Source organism: Amia ocellicauda, chromosome 13, assembly GCF_036373705.1.
Source record: "Amia ocellicauda isolate fAmiCal2 chromosome 13, fAmiCal2.hap1, whole genome shotgun sequence".
Classification (NCBI taxonomy): Eukaryota; Metazoa; Chordata; class Actinopteri; order Amiiformes; family Amiidae; genus Amia; species Amia ocellicauda.
In genome coordinates, this window is record NC_089862.1 from 3,889,657 (window position 1) to 3,909,451 (window position 19,795).

Here is a 19,795-nt window from a genome sequence, read left to right on the forward strand (position 1 = left end):
GTGGTGTGCATGTCTTTAGTGTCTATTGATAAATAAAACCTTACAAGATATATATATGTTTGTGTGTGTGTGTGTGTGTGTGTAATGGAATGAAATGCAGTATATTCTTAAATATGATACATGTTAAGGCTACGTTTGAGCATTCACTAATGTAACAAATATAATAAGTACAGGGCTGGTCAAAATGTACAGAAATAATTCTATACATTTCACTGTTGTTCTCTATTGTCTATTGATAAATATAAACTAAAGAGATATAGGTATGTGTGTTTATCAGTGTTTGCTTAAATATATATGTAATGACATGCAATATATGTAAGTCTATACATTTCTTAATTGATTTTTTCTTACCTTTTTATTTTGCCAACACAGTATCATCCTAAGCCTAATCATAAAACATATAAACTAAAAACACATGTGGGTTCAAATCCCACTCTGGGTAAATATTCATGTTTCTTTTTTAATTTACTAAAACAGTATCATAAAACAGTATAACCTTAAATATATATACAACGTTTATTTTTCTTATTTTTTAATTTACTAAAACGAATCATAAAACATTATAACCTAAAATAAAATATCAAACTTTTATTTTCTTATTCTCTTTTTATTTACTAAAACAGTATCATAAAACAATATAACCTATTGTTATATATATATATATATGTATATATATATATTAAACTTTAATTTTTCTTATTTTTTAATTCACTAAAACAGTATCATAAAACATTATAAACTAAATATATATATATATATATATATATATATATATATATATAATCTGTATTTAAAACTTTTATTCTCTTTTTATTTACTAAAACAGTATCATAAAACAATATAACTTTAAATATATATATGTATTTAAAACTTTTCTTATTCTCTTTTTATTTACTTAAACAGTATCATAAAACAATATAACCTAAAATATATTAAACTTTAATTTTCTTATTTTTTAATTTACCAACACAGTAACATAAAACAATATAACCTTAAAAACACAGTTTATGCTATTAAACATTACACCTCCACACCAGCAGGGTGAGGTGCCCTTGGACATTCACCATGATGGATGTCACCCTAACAAAATGGCTACCATCTTACCAGATGACCTATGACCTTACAAATGGTCGATATCAGCCAAAATGGCTGATATCATCCAAGATGGCTGACAAGGGAGGGTCAAATGGTAACCCTGGGGGCTGCTGGGAAGGAGAGAGGAGTTCCGGTTCAATGGTACATAAGGAGGGAGGGTCAAAGGGTAACCCAGGGTGGTGCTGGGAAGGAGAGAGGAGTTCCAGTTCAAAGGTACATAGGGAGGGCGGGACTTCCGGCTGTCAAAATAAGTGATGCTGCCATCTATACTACTCACAGACACAGTTAGCCACAGCCACGGCTTCTTCCAATTCTCGTCAGTGTTCCAGATTCAATGTTTTTTTTCTTCAGTGACGTTGTAAACACGCACGTGGGGAGCACATCAAAACCCAGTTTTGTGATTCAGTTACAGCAACAACTGACACAGCGGAGCAGTAGGGGTTGTAGCATTTTTTGGTCCAAGGTCTGGATCACAGCGACTGAGTGGTCCGGACCTCGGCACTGTGGTCCACGGAGTGGTCCCGATCACGTAACGCAAATTGGGATGGGTTTTTGTTTTGTTTTTTTGGACACAACGTATAAAACCCATTTACTGTCAAATATATTATCGACATATCCAAACTACAAACATAATGATCATAAATGTACAATATTAATAGTATAATTCTCATTTGTAACATAGCCGATAGCTGATTTCTTTTTTAATCTTATCTATCAGACAATTTGTAGGAAGCTGTGCTAACGTTACTCTGAAAAATGCGCTTACATTGAGCAACTTTGTCATTCTGAATGAAATTATTCAAGTTATTAATTTTTCCTCATCATGACTGAAGAGAAAAGATAGCTTATTTAGAATCTTATCTTTAATTTAATGTCAGCCTATTTACATGTCCTCTGTTTGCGCTCTGCCAAGAAATGTTTTATCAACTTTGGTTAAACCATATCTTCCTTATTTTATCACTGTGAGATCTAGCAACATTAAAAACAAAAGCATAGGTTGTTTTGTTTATGTATGGTTAACATTGTAATAGTTGGTATTTTAAAGAGAGATTATAAGAGATGTATTAACGTATTGATCATCTGATGCCCTTTGTCTTTTCTTGAAGGATAATGTCATTATGAAGAAGATAAAACTTTTTTTTTTTTAAACACCTCCCCCCACCAGGATTAGGGTCGCCTCCGCACTGTTTCTACTGAAACAAAAAAACAAGTGTCAATCTCTGCAGGAATCTACTCCGGCTCCCCCTTCTGGTGATGAAGAGGAACCCGAGTCCAAGATGCTTCCAACCAGCCCTCAGGCGCTCCCTTCGGCTGTAGGTCACGCTCCAGGGGGCCGGGGGAGTTAAGAGGGAGTCACTGGACGGGGACGACAAACGCCTCCAGTGACAGACGGACGCACACAGAGAGAGAAAGAGACAGAGAGAGAGAGTTGCACTTCCTCCTGCAATGCAATAAATATGCCCAAAATAAGGGACACATTCCTTAACAAAATAATGAATGCCACCCTACCTTTGACAAAACTGAGAAAAAATTAAAATGGTCAGTCCTCCTGGAGGAGGGACACACAGCCTCCCTGGCTGCCCAATATGTCACCACCTGCCACAGCCTGAGGGGCACAGTGACACATGAGCACCAGCTGTAAATAAAATGTAAATACTCATTTGTAATGCATGTCATTGTATTTCCAAAAAGGAATCTGTAAACACTAAACCTATTTTCTTTAGTTCTATGTATTAAAGATCATTTATAGTTTATTACATTTTGTTTTTCTGTACTTTTATACATCTTATTGTGATTTTGGCAGGACGCTGTCTGTCACGGCATGGCTGCTGCTGACGCACACTAATTAGGTGCTCATGTGTTGCAGCCGTGTTGTCCGCTGCTTCGCAGACAGCTTGTGAGCTCACGGCTGCATGCAATGAGCACTGAGGCGACTGTGACGTCATTGGCAGGTGTGCTTCATCTATTTAATCCCTCTCCTTCCCCGAGGGAGACAGCTAACCATTGAGAAGGAGGACTGGTGATCCTACCTCTGACTGCCCGGAGTACCCTGTTTATGTGGATGTTTTGTGTGCTGGTTTTGCCTTGTTTTCCCCTTTTTGTGTTTTTTTCTGTTGGACTATTGTGAACCCCAATAAAGCTCGGACACCGCCGGAACCCGAGACTCTCTCCGTTTATTGTGTCCGGCATTTACAATTGGTGGCCAATGTGGGGAAGCTTTGTGACATACTTACCCTGAACTCTGTACCCGGAAGGACAGCTATGGAGGCGTCTCCAGTGGAACAGTTGTTGGCCCCAGTGGTGAAGCTGCAGGCTCAAAAACAACAAACTCTCGAGACGCTTGTCCAGCAACTTCAAGTACCAACTCCTGCACCTAACCCTGCTGTGGCCGCAGCAAACCCAGCTTGGGCAGGTCTGCAGGTTCCAAAGATGGGACCGGAGGACGACCCAGAGGCTTTCTTCATCATCTTTGAACGTACTGCCCGGTGTTGCGGCTGCTCTGAATTTCTGTCCAATATTAAAGATCCTAGGCTCTCATTGTCTGATTTGGCTGGGGCACAATTGGGACATGTCTCTTGGGACCGATCACCATTAGTGACTGCAGGTGATGAGCGGGGCAGGGACAGCCTTCCCTCTGACTCCAGTCGTGTAGCAGCCAACAGTACCCTGTTGGACCCAGGGGAAGGAACGAGTTCTGGGACTCACCTCCTCTCTCCTTCTTCCCGTGGAAGGCCCAATACTGGATCCCACCTTCAACAGGTTTTCCGATTTCGCTATGGACCAGACACAGGATGATGCCCTGGGACGTATATATGACCAGGTCAGAGTTGTTGATGGTTGCATAGTGAATACACAGAGGGCACTTTGTGTTTCTCTCCAAACCAGCAGCCAAACCGGTCATGCTGGATGATGTTGCAGGCAGAATGACGTTCACCACGGTGCCTCCAGACTCTTTCACGAATACCAATCGAGCTGCACGGTGCTGGGCTGTGAGCACAGGTCCCACTAGAGGATGACGGGCCCTCATGCCACCCTCATAGAGTCTGTTTCCCCCTGTTCCTCCTCGCACAAAGAAGCAGATACTGGTCCTTCTGGTTCTTCTGATAGCACGTATGGATGTGACATCCTGGAGGAGCTGGACTTCCTACTCTACATTAAATGGGCTGCAGGGAGCGCCTCATAATACCAGTAGTGACAAGGACACTAGCAAAAGGCAAAACGAGAGAAGAATCTGTCAGGAAGGATAAGGAGAGAGCAATCGTCTGTGGCCACCACCTGCAAAACCATTCCCTTTTTGGGGTTGTCCTGCTGTTGCCTCTCTCCGGTGCACCTGCTGTCACTTTCATTTGCACCAAAAATGGAGACAGTGATTCACAACCGCTTAGGCTTCCTAACTGTAAAGATTGATATGCCTGAAGTGTATCTGACTTGGTGTTATGCTGTGATGATTACTTGTTCCCTTATTTTTTTGAGTGGTGTATTATAGAAGATAGCCTTGAGAATGAGGCCACAGAATTGCAGGATTCCGTGACTGTCAACACTTATGAAACCGAGTCGAGGTGACCAACAGCTAAATGTCTGGTTGGCAACATGGCTTAGATGTGCCATTCATGAAACTTGCGTTGATTCTTGAAGCCACTGGCTTTGCTTCCCTCTCCAAGTCTGTGTAATAAGGAATTGGTAGGAGCCCACGAGTTGAAACAATCAGAGGACAGAATGTAAATGAAGTGTTCTGAGAAAAGCAAAGCAGAGAAAGGACATTTTCCCGTGTGCATGTAGATGGCTGACTTTGACACGGCTTGATGAAGTCTTGTGGATCCTACCACTGCTTAAGTGCACTACTACGCTTGCCTTCAGGGAGTGTCGTCTACAACTTTCAAAAAATAGGACTCGAACTAGGCAGACGAGCACCTTGGATTGGCCTTGGTCAATGTGAGGATCGAACCCAAGACCTTGTAGTTATTAATACCATGCTCTAACCAACTGAGCTAACCAGCCAGCAAAAGCAATCTCTCTGCCAGACATTTGCTCATGTTTATGTAAAATGGCTGCAAAATGCATTATACACAAGTGTGAAAAGAACACTTTTGCAATTCCTAGCATTGGTGATGCTATAAATCAATCTGTCAGAAGTGGGATTTGAACCCACGCCTTCATCAGGAGACCAGAAAACCCTTCTACACTCTTCGAGGGAACAACACCTTGAGTCTGGCGCCTTAGACCACTCGGCCATTCTGACAGGAAGTACATGTCCACCGGGAGATTAAATAGTGCTGAAGAAAACTGCGGGGACACTTAAATCACACATCGGATCTCCGTGATTGAAGTCTAGGAAACCTCAAAATCTTCACCGTACATTGCAAAATTCGTAACTCTCCCACCTTCATGCTTTTGAGACTGTACTGGGAGACACAGCAAACTTTCTTCAAGCGCCACGTATGGATGTGCCATACTGGAGGAGCTGGACTACCTGTGCAACCTGAATGGGCTGCAGGGAGCGCCTCATATTACCAGTAGTGACAAGGACACTAGCAAAAGGCAAAACGAGAGAAGAATCAGTCAGGAAGGATAAGGAGAGAGCAATCGTCAGACGGCACGTATGGATGTGCCATACTGGAGGAGCTGGACTATCTGTGCAACCTGAATGGGCTGCAGGGAGCGCCTCATAATACCAGTAGTGACAAGGACACTAGCAAAAGGCAAAACTAGAGAAGAATCAGTCGGGAAGGATAAGGAGAGAGCAATCGTCTGTGGCCACCACCTGCAAAACCATTCCCTTTTTGGGGTTGTCTTGCTGTTGCCTCTCTCCGGTGCACCTGCTGTCACTTTCATTTGCACCAAAAATGGAGACAGTGATTCACAACCGCTTAGGCTTCCTAACTGTAAAGATTGATATGCCTGAAGTGTATCTGACTTGGTGTTATGCTGTGATGATTACTTGTTCCCTTATTTTTTTGAGTGGTGTATTATAGAAGATAGCCTTGAGAATGAGGCCACAGAATTGCAGGATTCCGTGACTGTCAACACTTATGAAACCGAGTCGAGGTGACCAACAGCTAAATGTCTGGTTGGCAACATGGCTTAGATGTGCCATTCATGAAACTTGCGTTGATTCTTGAAGCCACTGGCTTTGCTTCCCTCTCCAAGTCTGTGTAATAAGGAATTGGTAGGAGCCCACGAGTTGAAACAATCAGAGGACAGAATGTAAATGAAGTGTTCTGAGAAAAGCAAAGCAGAGAAAGGACATTTTCCCGTGTGCATGTAGATGGCCGACTTTGACACGGCTTGATGAAGTCTTGTGGATCCTACCACTGCTTAAGTGCACTACTACGCTTGCCTTCAGGGAGTGTCGTCTATAACTTTCAAAAAATAGGACTTGAACTAGGCAGACGAGCACCTTGGATTGGCCTTGGTCGATGTGAGGATCGAGCCCAAGACCCTGTAGTTATTAACGCCATGCTCTAACCAACTGAGCTAACCAGCCAGCAAAAGCAACCTCTCTGCCAGGCATTTGCTCATGTTTATGTAAAATGGCTGCAAAATGCATTACACACAAGTGTGAAAAGAACACTTTTGCAATTCCTAGCATTGGTGATGCTATAAATCAATCTGTCAGAAGTGGAATTTGAACCCACGCCTCCATCAGGAGACCAGAAAACAATTCCACACTCTTCGAGGGAACAACACCTTGAGTCTGGCGCCTTAGAACACTCGGCCATTCTGACAGGATGTACATGTCCACCGGGAGATTATATAGTATGGATGTGCCATACTGGAGGAGCTGGACTACCTGTGCAACCTGAATGGGCTGCAGGGAGCGCCTCATATTACCAGTAGTGACAAGGACACTAGCAAAAGGCAAAACGAGAGAAGAATCAGTCAGGAAGGATAAGGAGAGAGCAATCGTCAGACGGCACGTATGGATGTGCCATACTGGAGGAGCTGGACTATCTGTGCAACCTGAATGGGCTGCAGGGAGCGCCTCATAATACCAGTAGTGACAAGGACACTAGCAAAAGGCAAAACTAGAGAAGAATCAGTCGGGAAGGATAAGGAGAGAGCAATCGTCTGTGGCCACCACCTGCAAAACCATTCCCTTTTTGGGGTTGTCTTGCTGTTGCCTCTCTCCGGTGCACCTGCTGTCACTTTCATTTGCACCAAAAATGGAGACAGTGATTCACAACCGCTTAGGCTTCCTAACTGTAAAGATTGATATGCCTGAAGTGTATCTGACTTGGTGTTATGCTGTGATGATTACTTGTTCCCTTATTTTTTTGAGTGGTGTATTATAGAAGATAGCCTTGAGAATGAGGCCACAGAATTGCAGGATTCCGTGACTGTCAACACTTATGAAACCGAGTCGAGGTGACCAACAGCTAAATGTCTGGTTGGCAACATGGCTTAGATGTGCCATTCATGAAACTTGCGTTGATTCTTGAAGCCACTGGCTTTGCTTCCCTCTCCAAGTCTGTGTAATAAGGAATTGGTAGGAGCCCACGAGTTGAAACAATCAGAGGACAGAATGTAAATGAAGTGTTCTGAGAAAAGCAAAGCAGAGAAAGGACATTTTCCCGTGTGCATGTAGATGGCCGACTTTGACACGGCTTGATGAAGTCTTGTGGATCCTACCACTGCTTAAGTGCACTACTACGCTTGCCTTCAGGGAGTGTCGTCTATAACTTTCAAAAAATAGGACTTGAACTAGGCAGACGAGCACCTTGGATTGGCCTTGGTCGATGTGAGGATCGAACCCAAGACCCTGTAGTTATTAACGCCATGCTCTAACCAACTGAGCTAACCAGCCAGCGACAGCAACCTCTCTGCCAGGCATTTGCTCATGTTTATGTAAAATGGCTGCAAAATGCATTACACACAAGTGTGAAAAGAACACTTTTGCAATTCCTAGCATTGGTGATGCTATAAATCAATCTGTCAGAAGTGGAATTTGAACCCACGCCTCCATCAGGAGACCAGAAAACAATTCCACACTCTTCGAGGGAACAACACCTTGAGTCTGGCGCCTTAGACCACTCGGCCATTCTGACAGGATGTACATGTCCACCGGGAGATTAAATAGTGCTGAAGAAAACTGCGGGGACACTTAAATCACACATCGGATCTCCGTGATCGAAGTCTAGGAAACCTCAAAATCTTCACCGTACATTGCAAAATTCGTAACTCTCCCACCTTCATGCTTTTGAGACTGTACTGTGAGACACAGCAAACTTTCTTCAAGCGCCACGTATGGATGTGCCATACTGGAGGAGCTGGACTACCTGTGCAACCTGAATGGGCTGCAGGGAGCGCCTCATATTACCAGTAGTGACAAGGACACTAGCAAAAGGCAAAACGAGAGAAGAATCAGTCAGGAAGGATAAGGAGAGAGCAATCGTCAGACGGCACGTATGGATGTGCCATACTGGAGGAGCTGGACTACCTGTGCATCCTGAATGGGCTGCAGGGAGCGCCTCATAATACCAGTAGTGACAAGGACACTAGCAAAAGGCAAAACTAGAGAAGAATCAGTCGGGAAGGATAAGGAGAGAGCAATCGTCAGACGGCACGTATGGATGTGCCATACTGGAGGAGCTGGACTACCTGTGCAACCTGAATGGGATGCAGGGAGCGCCTCATAATACCAGTAGTGACAAGGACACTAGCAAAAGGCAAAACTAGAGAAGAATCAGTCGGGAAGGATAAGGAGAGAGCAATCGTCTGTGGCCACCACCTGGAAAACCATTCCCTTTTTGGGGTTGTCTTGCTGTTGCCTCTCTCCGGTGCACCTGCTGTCACTTTCATTTGCACCAAAAATGGAGACAGTGATTCACAACCGCTTAGGCTTCCTAACTGTAAAGATCGATATGCCTGAAGTGTATCTGACTTGGTGTTATGCTGTGATGATTACTTGTTCCCTTATTTTTTTGAGTGGTGTATTATAGAAGATAGCCTTGAGAATGAGGCCACAGAATTGCGGGATTCCGTGACTTTCAACACTTATGAAACCGTGTCGAGGTGACAAACAGTTAAATGTCTGGTTGGCAACATGGCTTAGATGTGCCATTCATTCTTGCGTTGATTCTTGAAGCCACTGGCTTTGCTTCCCTCTCCAAGTCTGTGTAATAAGGAATTGGTAGGATCCCACGAGTTGAAACAATCAGAGGACAGAATGCAAATGAAGTGTTCTGAGAAAAGCAAAGCAGAGAAAGGACATTTTCCCATGTGCATGTAGATGGCCGACTTTGACACGGCTTGATGAAGTCTTGTGGATCCTACCACTGCTTAAGTGCACTACTACGCTTGCCTTCAGGGAGTTTAGTCTCAAACTTTAAAAAAACAGGGCTCTTACTGGACGGACGAGCACCTTGGATTGGCCTTGGCTGATGTGGGGATCGAACCCAAGACCTTGGTTTTATTAGCACCACGCTCTAACCAACTGAGCTAACCGGCCAGCAAAAGCAATCTGTCCGCCAGGCATTTGCTCATGTTTGTGTAATATGGCTGCAAAATGCATTACACACGAGTGTGAAAAGAACACTTTTCCAATTTCTAGCATTGGTGATGCTATAAATCATTCTGTCAGAAGTGGGATTTGAACCCACGCCTCCATCAGGAGACCAGAAAAGCCTTCCACCCTCTTCAAGGGAACAACACCTTGAGTCTGGCGCCTTAGACCACTCGGCCATTCTGACAGGATGTACATGTCCACCGGGAGATTAAATAGTGCTGAAGAAAACTGCGGGGACACTTAAATCACACATCGGATCTCCGTGATCGAAGTCTAGGAAACCTCAAAATCTTCACCGTACATTGCAAAATTCGTAACTCTCCCACCTTCATGCTTTTGAGACTGTACTGTGAGACACAGAAAACTTTCTTCAAGCGCCACGTATGGATGTGCCATACTGGAGGAGCTGGACTACCTGTGCAACCTGAATGGGCTGCAGGGAGCACCTCATATTACCAGTAGTGACAAGGACACCAGCAAAAGGCAAAACGAGAGAAGAATCAGTCAGGAAGGATAAGGAGAGAGCAATCGTCAGACGGCACGTATGGATGTGCCATACTGGAGGAGCTGGACTACCTGTGCAACCTGAATGGACTGCAGGGAGCGCCTCATAATACCAGTAGTGACAAGGACACTAGCAAAAGGCAAAACTAGAGAAGAATCAGTCGGGAAGGATAAGGAGAGTGCAATCGTCTGTGGCCACCACCTTCAAAACCATTCCCTTTTTGGGGTTGTCTTGCTGTTGCCTCTCTCTGGTGCACCTGCTGTCACTTTCATTTGCACCAAAAATGGAGACAGTGATTCACAACCACTTAGGCTTCCTAACTGTAAAGATCGATATGCCAGAATTGCTGGATTCCGTGACTTTCAACACTTATGAAACCGAGTCGAGGTGACCAACAGCTAAATGTCTGGTTGGCAACATGGCTTAGATGTGCCATTCATGAAACTTGCGTTGATTCTTGAAGCCATTGGCTTTGATTCCCTCTCCAAGTCTGTGTAATTAGGATTTGGCAGGAGCCCACGAGTTGAAACAATCAGAGGACAGAATGCAAATGAAGTGTTCTGAGAAAAGCAAAGCAGAGAAAGGACATTTTCCCGTGTGCATGTAGATGGGCGACTTTGACACGGCTTGATGAAGTCTTGTGGATCCTACCACTGCTTAAGTGCACTACTACGCTTGCCTTCAGGGAGTTTCATCTATAACTTGCAAAAAACATGACTCTTACTGGACGAACGAGCACCTTGGATTGGCCTGGGCTGATGTGGGGATCGAACCCAAGATCTTGGCGTTATTAGCACCACGCTCTAACCAACTGAGCTAACCGGCCAGCAAAAGCAATCTATCTGTCAGGCATTTGCTCATGTTTATGTAATATGGCTGCAAAATGCATTACACACAAGTGTGAAAAGAACACTTTTGTAATTCTTAGCATTGGTGATGTTATAAATCAGTGTTTTAGAAGTGGGATTTGAACACACGCCTCCATCCATCCGTCAGACGGCCAGCGCTGAAAGCTCAGAAGCCTCCGGTTTGAACCTGGCTTCCGGCGCCTGCCACCGCTGGCTCAAGCCGGAGGAGCACTCCACCACGGAAGTTGCCGACCTGGTGGCCTTGGAGCAGTTCATCTGCCATCTCCCACGTCCTCACGTCCAACCCGAAGACCTGGAGGAGGCCTCCAGGCTGGCACAGAACCATCATTGCCTGGGACGATGCCACCTTCTGATGCCCGATGGCAGTCACCCTCCCTTCCGTTCCCAAGACCCTGACTGTCCTGGATACCAGCATGTTGCCAAACACCACACCTAAACATGTTTCTCCCCAACCCACTTCCCCTTCTTGCCTTGCCCGTCCCAAAAACAAATCTGTCTCCTTAGCTCCTTCTTTTTCTCTCTCTCCCGGCAGTGTGCGGTCCCCTGGAAAAACCACGGTGATGTGCCGGCGTTGCGGGCAGCCTGGACATCGCCCGGCCAGGTGCTCGCTAGTGAAATCTATCTATCTAATATTAAGGATCATAGGCTCTCATCTGATTTGGCTGGGGCAGGTCACCTGGGTCGTGACAAGACCTTAAGCCGGATAATGGAACGATTCTTCTGGCCAGGCATCAAAAAGGAGGTAGAAAGATGGTGTGCTGCCTGTCCGGAGTGCCAGAAGACCAATGCCAGTGCAGTACCGCGGGCTCCGCTGGTACCGCTGCCTCTCATGGAGATAACATTTGAGCGCATTGGGATGGATTTGATCGGTCCGTTGGAGAAAAGCTCCCCGGGGTATCAATTTGTGCTGGTCATAGTAGACTATGCCACTCGGTACCTGGAGGCAATTCATCTACGGACAATGTCAGCGACTAGGATCGCCGAGGAGCTGTTTAAGGTCTTCACTCGGGTGGGGATCCCAAAGGAAATCCTGACAGATCAGGGCTCTCCATTCATGTCAAGCGTGATGCGAGACCTCTGTAGGCTGCTGGGGATAAAGTCCATCAGGACCTCAATCTATCATCCCCAGACAGACGCCCTAGTGGAGCGCTTTAATAAAACCCTAAAGAACATGATCTGTAAGTTTGTGAGCACAGACGCTCGGGACTGGGACAAGTTATTGCCACCCCTGCTGTTCGCTGTACGCGAGGTGCCCCAGATGTCCACCGGCTTCTCTCCCTTCGAGCTGCTGTACGGGAGGCGGCTGAGGGGCATCCTCGACTTAATAAAGGAGGACTGGGAGGCGACCGCCCCCTCCCAGACCTCTATGGTACAGCACATCCTGCACCTGAGAGATCGGCTATCGGCACTGGGGAAACTTGCACAGTCGCATCTCTTACAGGCCCAGGAGCGACAACAGCGCATGTACAACAGGAGAGCCCGGTTACGATCGTTCACCCAAGGACAAGGTACTGGTGTTATTCCCAAATTCAACATCTAAACTGCTGGCTAAGTGGTAGGAACCCTTTGTGGTCACACGCCGCTTAGGGGATGTTGATTATGAGGTGTGTCGCCCGGATCGTCGGAGGGAAAAGCAGATCTATCATCTGAACATGCTGAAGAAGTGGCGAGAGGAGGAAGCATTGGGTGCTTCTAGTTCCCCCCACAACAAAGAGTCTGAAGCCGCTGTTTCTGAGGTTCGCACTGAACTCAATTTAACAAACGCCCAGAAACAGCAGGTTCGCTCTTTATTGTGCCACTTCCAGCATGTCTTTTCTCACCGACCCGGGCTCACACCTCTCATTGAACACCACATCCACACGGCACTGGACACCTGCGTGCGTGTCAAACCCTATCGCACCCCTTATTACAAAAAGTAGGCTGTCAATCAAGAGGTGCAGAAGATGTTGGAGCTGGGAGTCATTGAAAAGTCACAATCGGAATGGTGTAGCCCTATAGTCTTGGTGCCAAAGCCTGACGGCAGCACTAGATTCTGCGTTGATTATAGGGAGCTCAATTCAGTGTCTAGGTTTGATGCCTATCCGATGCCCCGTGTGGATGAGTTGCTGGATCGGCTGGGCGCTGCTCACGGAAAACCCGGGCAAGTGAACAGTTGGGAGGAGGGAGACCAAGTATCTGGGGTACCTCTTAGGAGGGGGGCAGGTACGGCCAGTCGTTGACAAAGTGACCGCTATTGCCTCCTGTCCGCCTCCTAAGTCCAAAAAGGAAGTTCGGCAGTTTTGGGGGTTTTCCGGGTATTATCGCCAGTTTCTGCCGGACTTTGCCACCCTGGCTTACCCCCTGACCGAACTGACGCGAAAAGGTGTTCCAGATACGGTCCAGTGGACGGAGCAGTGCCAGGTGGCTTTCCAGGCGATTAAGGACCGCCTCTGCCAACACCCTTTTTTTAAATGCCTTGACTTCTCTCTCCCTTTCATTCTACAGACCGACGCCTCAGAAGTTGGAGTGGGCGCGGTCCTGTCCCAGAGTGTTGGGGGTCAGGAACACCCCGTCCTCTATCTAAGCAAACAATTATCGCCCAGGAGCGTAAATATAGCACCATTGAAAAGGAGTGTCTCGCTATAAAGTGGGCTGTGCCCTGTTTATTTAATCCCTCTCCCTCCCCGACGGAAGCAGCTAACCGACAAGAAGGTGGACTGAGTCTATTACCCCTGTCTGCACGGAGCACCCCGATTGTGGACACTTTTTGCTTTTGCTTTTGCTTTTGATTTTGTTTTTGTTTTGTATCTCCACCCTTTTTTGACATACCTGAACTCAATAAAGCCCGGACACAACCGAAACCGGAGACTCTCCCTCTCTCTCTCCCCGTTATTTGTGTCCGGCTTTCACAGTAGGCTATTCAAGAAGGGGGGCTCAAAGATGGCCAGATATAAATGTATCTATTTTATTTTATTTTATTTATTGTGCTTTGTTGGCACAGTGTTTAATGTTCAGTCTTAAATATATATTTTTTAATTGTAGTTTTGTAATTGATTTTGTCTTTGAAAAGCAAGACAAAATAATAAAAAGCACATTTTAGACTATTTAATTTATGCAATGGTGAAAAAATTTTCAAAATAACTGAAATGTAAAAAACAACAAACAAAAAAAAACTATCAAAACAATCTGATGCATTTAAAAGAACAATAACGGTCAATGCATTTGACAAATAAAAAAAACATCAAAACATTCAAAAACAGTGAAACCAGTGCTATTTAGAAATAATTAATACAATCATTTCCATAATTTCTTTACGTAAGGGGACAGAGAGGAAAAGGAATCGAAAGAAGCAGAGAGGCAATGGCCACATTTCTTGCAAAGCATGAACACCAGGTATGATAGGCGAAGCTGAACATGGCAAAAGTGAGGAGCTGGTAGACTAGCAAATAAAACGTCAGCTAGAAAGCTTAACCTTTAAGTAACGTTAGCACATTCACTTCACTAGATAAGAAAAAAAAAAAAAACACTGCTTCACTGGCCATGAGAAGGGCTGTGTACCAACCCGGTATTAAACGGGCCCCGGTGCTAAATGATTAAAGACTGTAGTATTGATGAGCTCCGACGTTACGGTTCTTTTGAACGTGTCGGTGTCATTGGAAATCACGCAGCTGCAGCCGCTGCTCTGCTCTGTCGGACTGACACACACACACACACACACACACACACACACACACACACACACACACACACACACACACACACACACACACACACACACACACACACACACACACACACACACTATGGCAGGGATGGCGAACCCGTAATGCATCGTCTGAATTTCAGTGTGAATACATATACAATAAAATAGCACCCTTCCCAGTAGCTAGAAATACCATTAGGCTGCTATGAGTTAGATCATGGGTTTTCAAACCGGTCCTGGAGTACCCCCTGCCCTGCTGGTTTTTGTTCCAATTTAGGTTTTAATTACTTAATTGAATGGTATATTGCTTTGTTAGGTCAATTAAGGATTCAATTAAGCAATTTAAGACCCCAGTTGCAGTGAACATTTTGTCAGGGTTCACATCGCAAAAAGTGAGACAAATTCACCTCCATTTGCGATGTATTTTCTTCATCGATTCGTTGATTCTACGATGCATTAAAATACGTTTTTCCGACCCAAATCAAGCATCGAAAATGCGTATAAGCAATGCTGAGGTACCTCCCCTTTAAGAAACGCGTATTTTATTTTTTTATTGTGACGCCCGAGAGGCGGCCCGCACTCCGTGCCCTGTTACCCGAATCCCGTCCCTCATTGGCCAGCGGGTCTGTCACTCATACAGGGCAGGGCTGTAGCTTTCCAATTACACCAGACACGCCCATATCCGAGCACTTGGCTGCGCTGCGTGTTTGTGTGAGAGGCACAGAGCGCACATGGGGAAGACGGGGCGCACACAGAATAGAGGCGATTCACAGACAGCAGAAAGACGCCATACAGCACGAAAAAACAAATACAAATAGAAAAAATGCAATCTGACAAAATAAATAAAACAAATCAGCTTTCAGAAACAAATCATACATGCGGAGTCTGTTTACAGCACTATGAAAGCCACTGACAGTGTGTTGTTTGCAAGAATAAAACGCCAGGGCGGCGTGGTAGCTGGGATGAGTTACTGCATCAACATAGATAGGAGCTCTTGTAAAGAATAGCCTGTGTCTATGTAAGGCCTGAAGTGACAATATTCAAAAGCCAGATGTTTGGAATTCTGTTTCCCTGTTTAGCATTCTTATGTACTTGTATATAGTTATTCCGGCTGGTGGTAGTCTAATATAAATGGCTGTAATTTCTGTTCTGGAGGTCAGATTTGAGTAGTTATTTTTACACAAGTTCATAAGACTTCGAAGTTTCACTGTCCAGTGTCAAAAGTCTACCTGGAGTACTAAAAAAGTGTTATATTTACAATAAATTAATTTTTTCTTATAAGCGCTTTTGATTTTCTTCACTTTTGTGAGTTCTGTATTAACTCTGGTGGGGCAAACACAATTATTTGTTATTTTCCGAATTTCCATTTTGTGCTGAGTGTTTCCATATAAGATACTTGCCTCTAGCCCTTGTAGTTACAGAGTTATATGACAACAGTAAAATCAGGCAAAAATGTGGGGCCTCAGTGGGTTAAATAAAGAAGTTGTATTGAAAGTCAATTGCATAACTGTATTAGTCAAGACAGATATTATGATCTGCATTCAGTCTGATGCTGAATGTTATGCATCTATAGAGTTTCAAACTTGTATTAGCACACCAGTTCCTCTCCTATGCAATGGTGAATGCAGGCATTATTTAATAAGTAGACAATGCAGTCAGAGTCTGTGAGCAGAGATGGATAGTACTGTGCAGGATTCTGGAAAGGCTTGACTACATACTACAGGAGAAGCATGGAAGTCTTGGTGGTATAACTTGGGTACAGGGATGAGCATAGGGCAGGATATTATCTACAGTCACACACCTGCAACATGCAATCATTAAACAACAATGCAAATATCTGTAAAATGCATTTCACAATCTAAAATGCATGCAAAGTAATGTAGATACGAATGCACATATCATATGTCATGAGAACAAATCATAATCACCACTTTTGATAATTGGTAGACCAATTTAAGTTGCTAATCAAGCAACTGGTGTTGCTAAGCAAAATTATATTTGATTAGCATAACTGCTATGCAAATTTGAGACAACAAAATGTACGCTGCAGTTGGAACAAAAACCAGCAGGGCAGGGGGTACTCCAGGACCGGTTTGAAAACCACTGGGTTAGACGATTGCACTGACTCCTTTTTTCACACGCAAAATTACATCGAGAGCAACAGACGTGGACGGTCACTACTACTGAGTTCAGGCAATAATTACTATGCATGCTATTTAAAGTCGTTCACATTGTCTGTCAAACCCAGCGGATTGTACATCACGCGTCACACTCCCCTCACACACACGCACACAAAGTAAGAGATAGAGAGACACCGAGAGAGACAGATAGAGAGAGAGAGCGCTACAGTAATTAACGGAGCACAAGAGGTGGCCGCCGAGGCCACACAAAACACGACAAAGTCAGCACAGTTTCCAAATCGACCCTATTATTTAAAATATATTCAAACTCGGCATTTACGTTTTCAAAGGAGCACAATCTGCCGGTTGTCGTGGTTGGATCGATCCATAATAATGCTAACAATGTTCCAATTTCCCAAATTACTTAGCTAGCTAGCGTTAACTAATTTGACTCAGATCAGTGTAATGTGTGATGCGCTGCATCACTACACTGCATGCTAACGCCCGCAGTTTCACGCAGCAATGACGCAGTGACGCAAATGGAACTGGCTGGCACTTTTTCTGCTCGGTGATATTCTTGGTTGTTCCATGGTGGTGCTAAGGTGGGGCTGTAGCCTAACCAAGCCATACCCCGCCGCCGCCCCTGACGCTGTGCAAGATTTCTATGAGGGCAATTATTGCTGTGAGTGACCTAGAGAGATGTCATCATGGGCAGACTCTCTCTCTATATATATTTTTTCACAATAATGCATATTGTCTTGTGCATCATAATAATTTACCCTTGGCTAAATTACTGACCATGCCACTCGTTTCACCCAAATAGTTTTAGATATAATGCGCACAACTCAGGTTTCCCCCTACAAGATCTTTTTAATCAAATAAAAGTAAGCAGAGACCGGAATAAATTGTACAAAATGTTTAACAGTTTATTACAAGGAAAAATCCAAGAATAAAAGCAGGATATGCAATAAACGATTCAATAATTATTCATCTTAAATGCCACAGGCGAACTGGGGTTAGTGAAGTAAAATTAACAAATAAACCACACTAAAAACCAAACTCTCAATGTGAAAACAAATCGTAATCATTGTAACAACTCAACTCCAAAAAAGAAACCATTCAAATAAGAAACCCCAACTACCCGTTCACCAAGTGGCAATTAGACAGATGACTTTTAAAACTATTGTACGTTACAAATCATAATATAACAGTAGTTTAAAGATGGATAAAAACAAAGCAAAAAATACATAAAATCCATTGTCAGAATGATTAAACAAAAGTTACCTAAAATGCAGTTTAAATACAGTTACCTCGGGGAGGACAGGTATGCAGAGCAGCTTCCTTCATCCAAATCCTGTCACAGACAGTTAGATGAGTTGGGAGCTGTGAACACAGGTGGGACTTGATAGGGGTGGGACACTTTCCTGGTTTTCTTCTATTTTTACCCCTTTCAGAGATCCCAGTTTAATACTAATGTCTAATCACATTAATCTGTGTCCCAGTCTGCCTCTTTCATATGATATGCAAGTATTACTGATGTAACAAATATCATTTTATTTTCTAGAAAGGGGTGAGGTGACACATTAGCTGACTAAAGTAGGTAGAAACTTTTTTTTTTTAATCTATGTACTATTTGTCAATAGTGAAGTCATGCTGGATTCCAAGACGTGTCTCAGGCTGCCCTCTGACAGAGAAGGAGCTTATTAAGGGCATGTGTTGTGTGCAGGGTATTGTTATTGTTGTATTGCTATGACCAGCAGTACATATTGTGATATTGTGGAGCAGTGTAGCACAGTCACTCAGAGATGGCTCACACTCTGGGCCCTCATTCACCACAGCCCAACACTATAATGGGGATCCCAGACTGACGGGTAGTGGCAAAATAGTTTTCTGTTGGTCTCAGTGTAGGATGTTGTTAATATACACTGCACTGCTGGGTTTACAGGTCACAGTGAGTGTCTCTCCTGGCTGAACAGATTTCACTGATGGAGTCTGAGTCACAGTATACTGTCCGCTGGATTCTGGAAACGAAGAATAAAAATAATGCTTACATATATATGTAATATACATGAAAACAATCTGATTTGGTCTATGAGTTTGATGTGTGCCTGTTTAGATATTACAAAGAAATACATACAAAATGGAAATAATAAAATAAAAATAATTCCCACCCTGAGTGCAGAGTGTCCAGATTAACATGGTGATGAAAGTCATTGTTGATGTGTATTGTGTTGGCATGAAGGGCAGCTGTCAGTCATGAAGTGTTAAACTCACAGGCTATAAACACTCCCAGAGCACTGAAGCATGTGCTGCCGGTGCCAAGTGTCTCGTTGTCGGACCTGCTGCATGGATTCCCCAGATCACCGCTAGCTGTCACCCCTGTCTCAAGTTTTGTGGTTTCCCTTCTAATAATTTAATTATCAATTTCACCTGTCTACTGTCTCCCTGCCCTGCTGAGAAAATCAGCTCAGACCAGCTTCAATTCCAAGATGGTCTAAGGTGGTTCATGATGGGCAATGCTGGTCTATTGCTGGTCCAAGTTGGTTTAGCTGGTTTGATGCTGGTAAAGCTGGTAAATGACAATATGATGCTGGGAGATGGTCATTTGAAAGACCAACTTGGTCAAGCTGGTTGGTTGACCATGTAACCTGGCTAAACCTGGCTAAAGTGACCAGCTAAACTGGCAATGAGATGATCTTTCTTTCAGCCTTGATCAAGATCTAAAGCAATGTATGCTCAAGGTGGTTATTAGTGATCAATTATGAAGTTGCATGCACTTATCAATAATACACGAGAGTCAGGTTTAAAATCCCAATTATTTTATAATCTGCTATTATTGTTCTCCACAATCTTAAATAGCCTTAATTCCCTGTGTTATAGCTCATGTTTTCTTGTGTATTTGATATGCAAATTCCCATAAATCTCCAGCATTGTCATTTAAAAATAATAATAAAATATATAAATACAAAATGTTATGTTTTTTAATTAAATTCCTTTATTGAGAGTTGAACACAGAAG

General features: G+C 43.9%; 6 non-coding genes across 6 annotated transcripts; all 6 read right to left on the reverse strand.

Annotated features, from left to right (window-relative positions):
- Positions 1 to 5,220: 5,220 nt before the first annotated feature.
- trnal-caa (transfer RNA leucine (anticodon CAA)) lies at positions 5,221 to 5,335 on the reverse strand. Its single transcript has 2 exons — positions 5,298 to 5,335; positions 5,221 to 5,266 (listed from the first exon to the last, which is right to left on the reverse strand). It is a non-coding gene; the product is annotated as a tRNA-Leu (tRNA).
- Positions 5,336 to 6,706: 1,371 nt separating this feature from the next.
- Positions 6,707 to 6,821, reverse strand: trnal-caa (transfer RNA leucine (anticodon CAA)). Its single transcript has 2 exons — positions 6,784 to 6,821; positions 6,707 to 6,752 (listed from the first exon to the last, which is right to left on the reverse strand). It is a non-coding gene; the product is annotated as a tRNA-Leu (tRNA).
- A 1,205-nt stretch (positions 6,822 to 8,026) lies between these two features.
- trnal-caa (transfer RNA leucine (anticodon CAA)) lies at positions 8,027 to 8,141 on the reverse strand. Its single transcript has 2 exons — positions 8,104 to 8,141; positions 8,027 to 8,072 (listed from the first exon to the last, which is right to left on the reverse strand). It is a non-coding gene; the product is annotated as a tRNA-Leu (tRNA).
- Positions 8,142 to 9,470: 1,329 nt separating this feature from the next.
- Positions 9,471 to 9,544, reverse strand: trnai-aau (transfer RNA isoleucine (anticodon AAU)). Its single transcript has one exon. It is a non-coding gene; the product is annotated as a tRNA-Ile (tRNA).
- A 126-nt stretch (positions 9,545 to 9,670) lies between these two features.
- Positions 9,671 to 9,785, reverse strand: trnal-caa (transfer RNA leucine (anticodon CAA)). The gene is made up of 2 exons: positions 9,748 to 9,785; positions 9,671 to 9,716 (listed from the first exon to the last, which is right to left on the reverse strand). It is a non-coding gene; the product is annotated as a tRNA-Leu (tRNA).
- Positions 9,786 to 10,858: 1,073 nt separating this feature from the next.
- Positions 10,859 to 10,932, reverse strand: trnai-aau (transfer RNA isoleucine (anticodon AAU)). Its single transcript has one exon. It is a non-coding gene; the product is annotated as a tRNA-Ile (tRNA).
- Between the last annotated feature and the right edge of the window lie 8,863 nt (positions 10,933 to 19,795).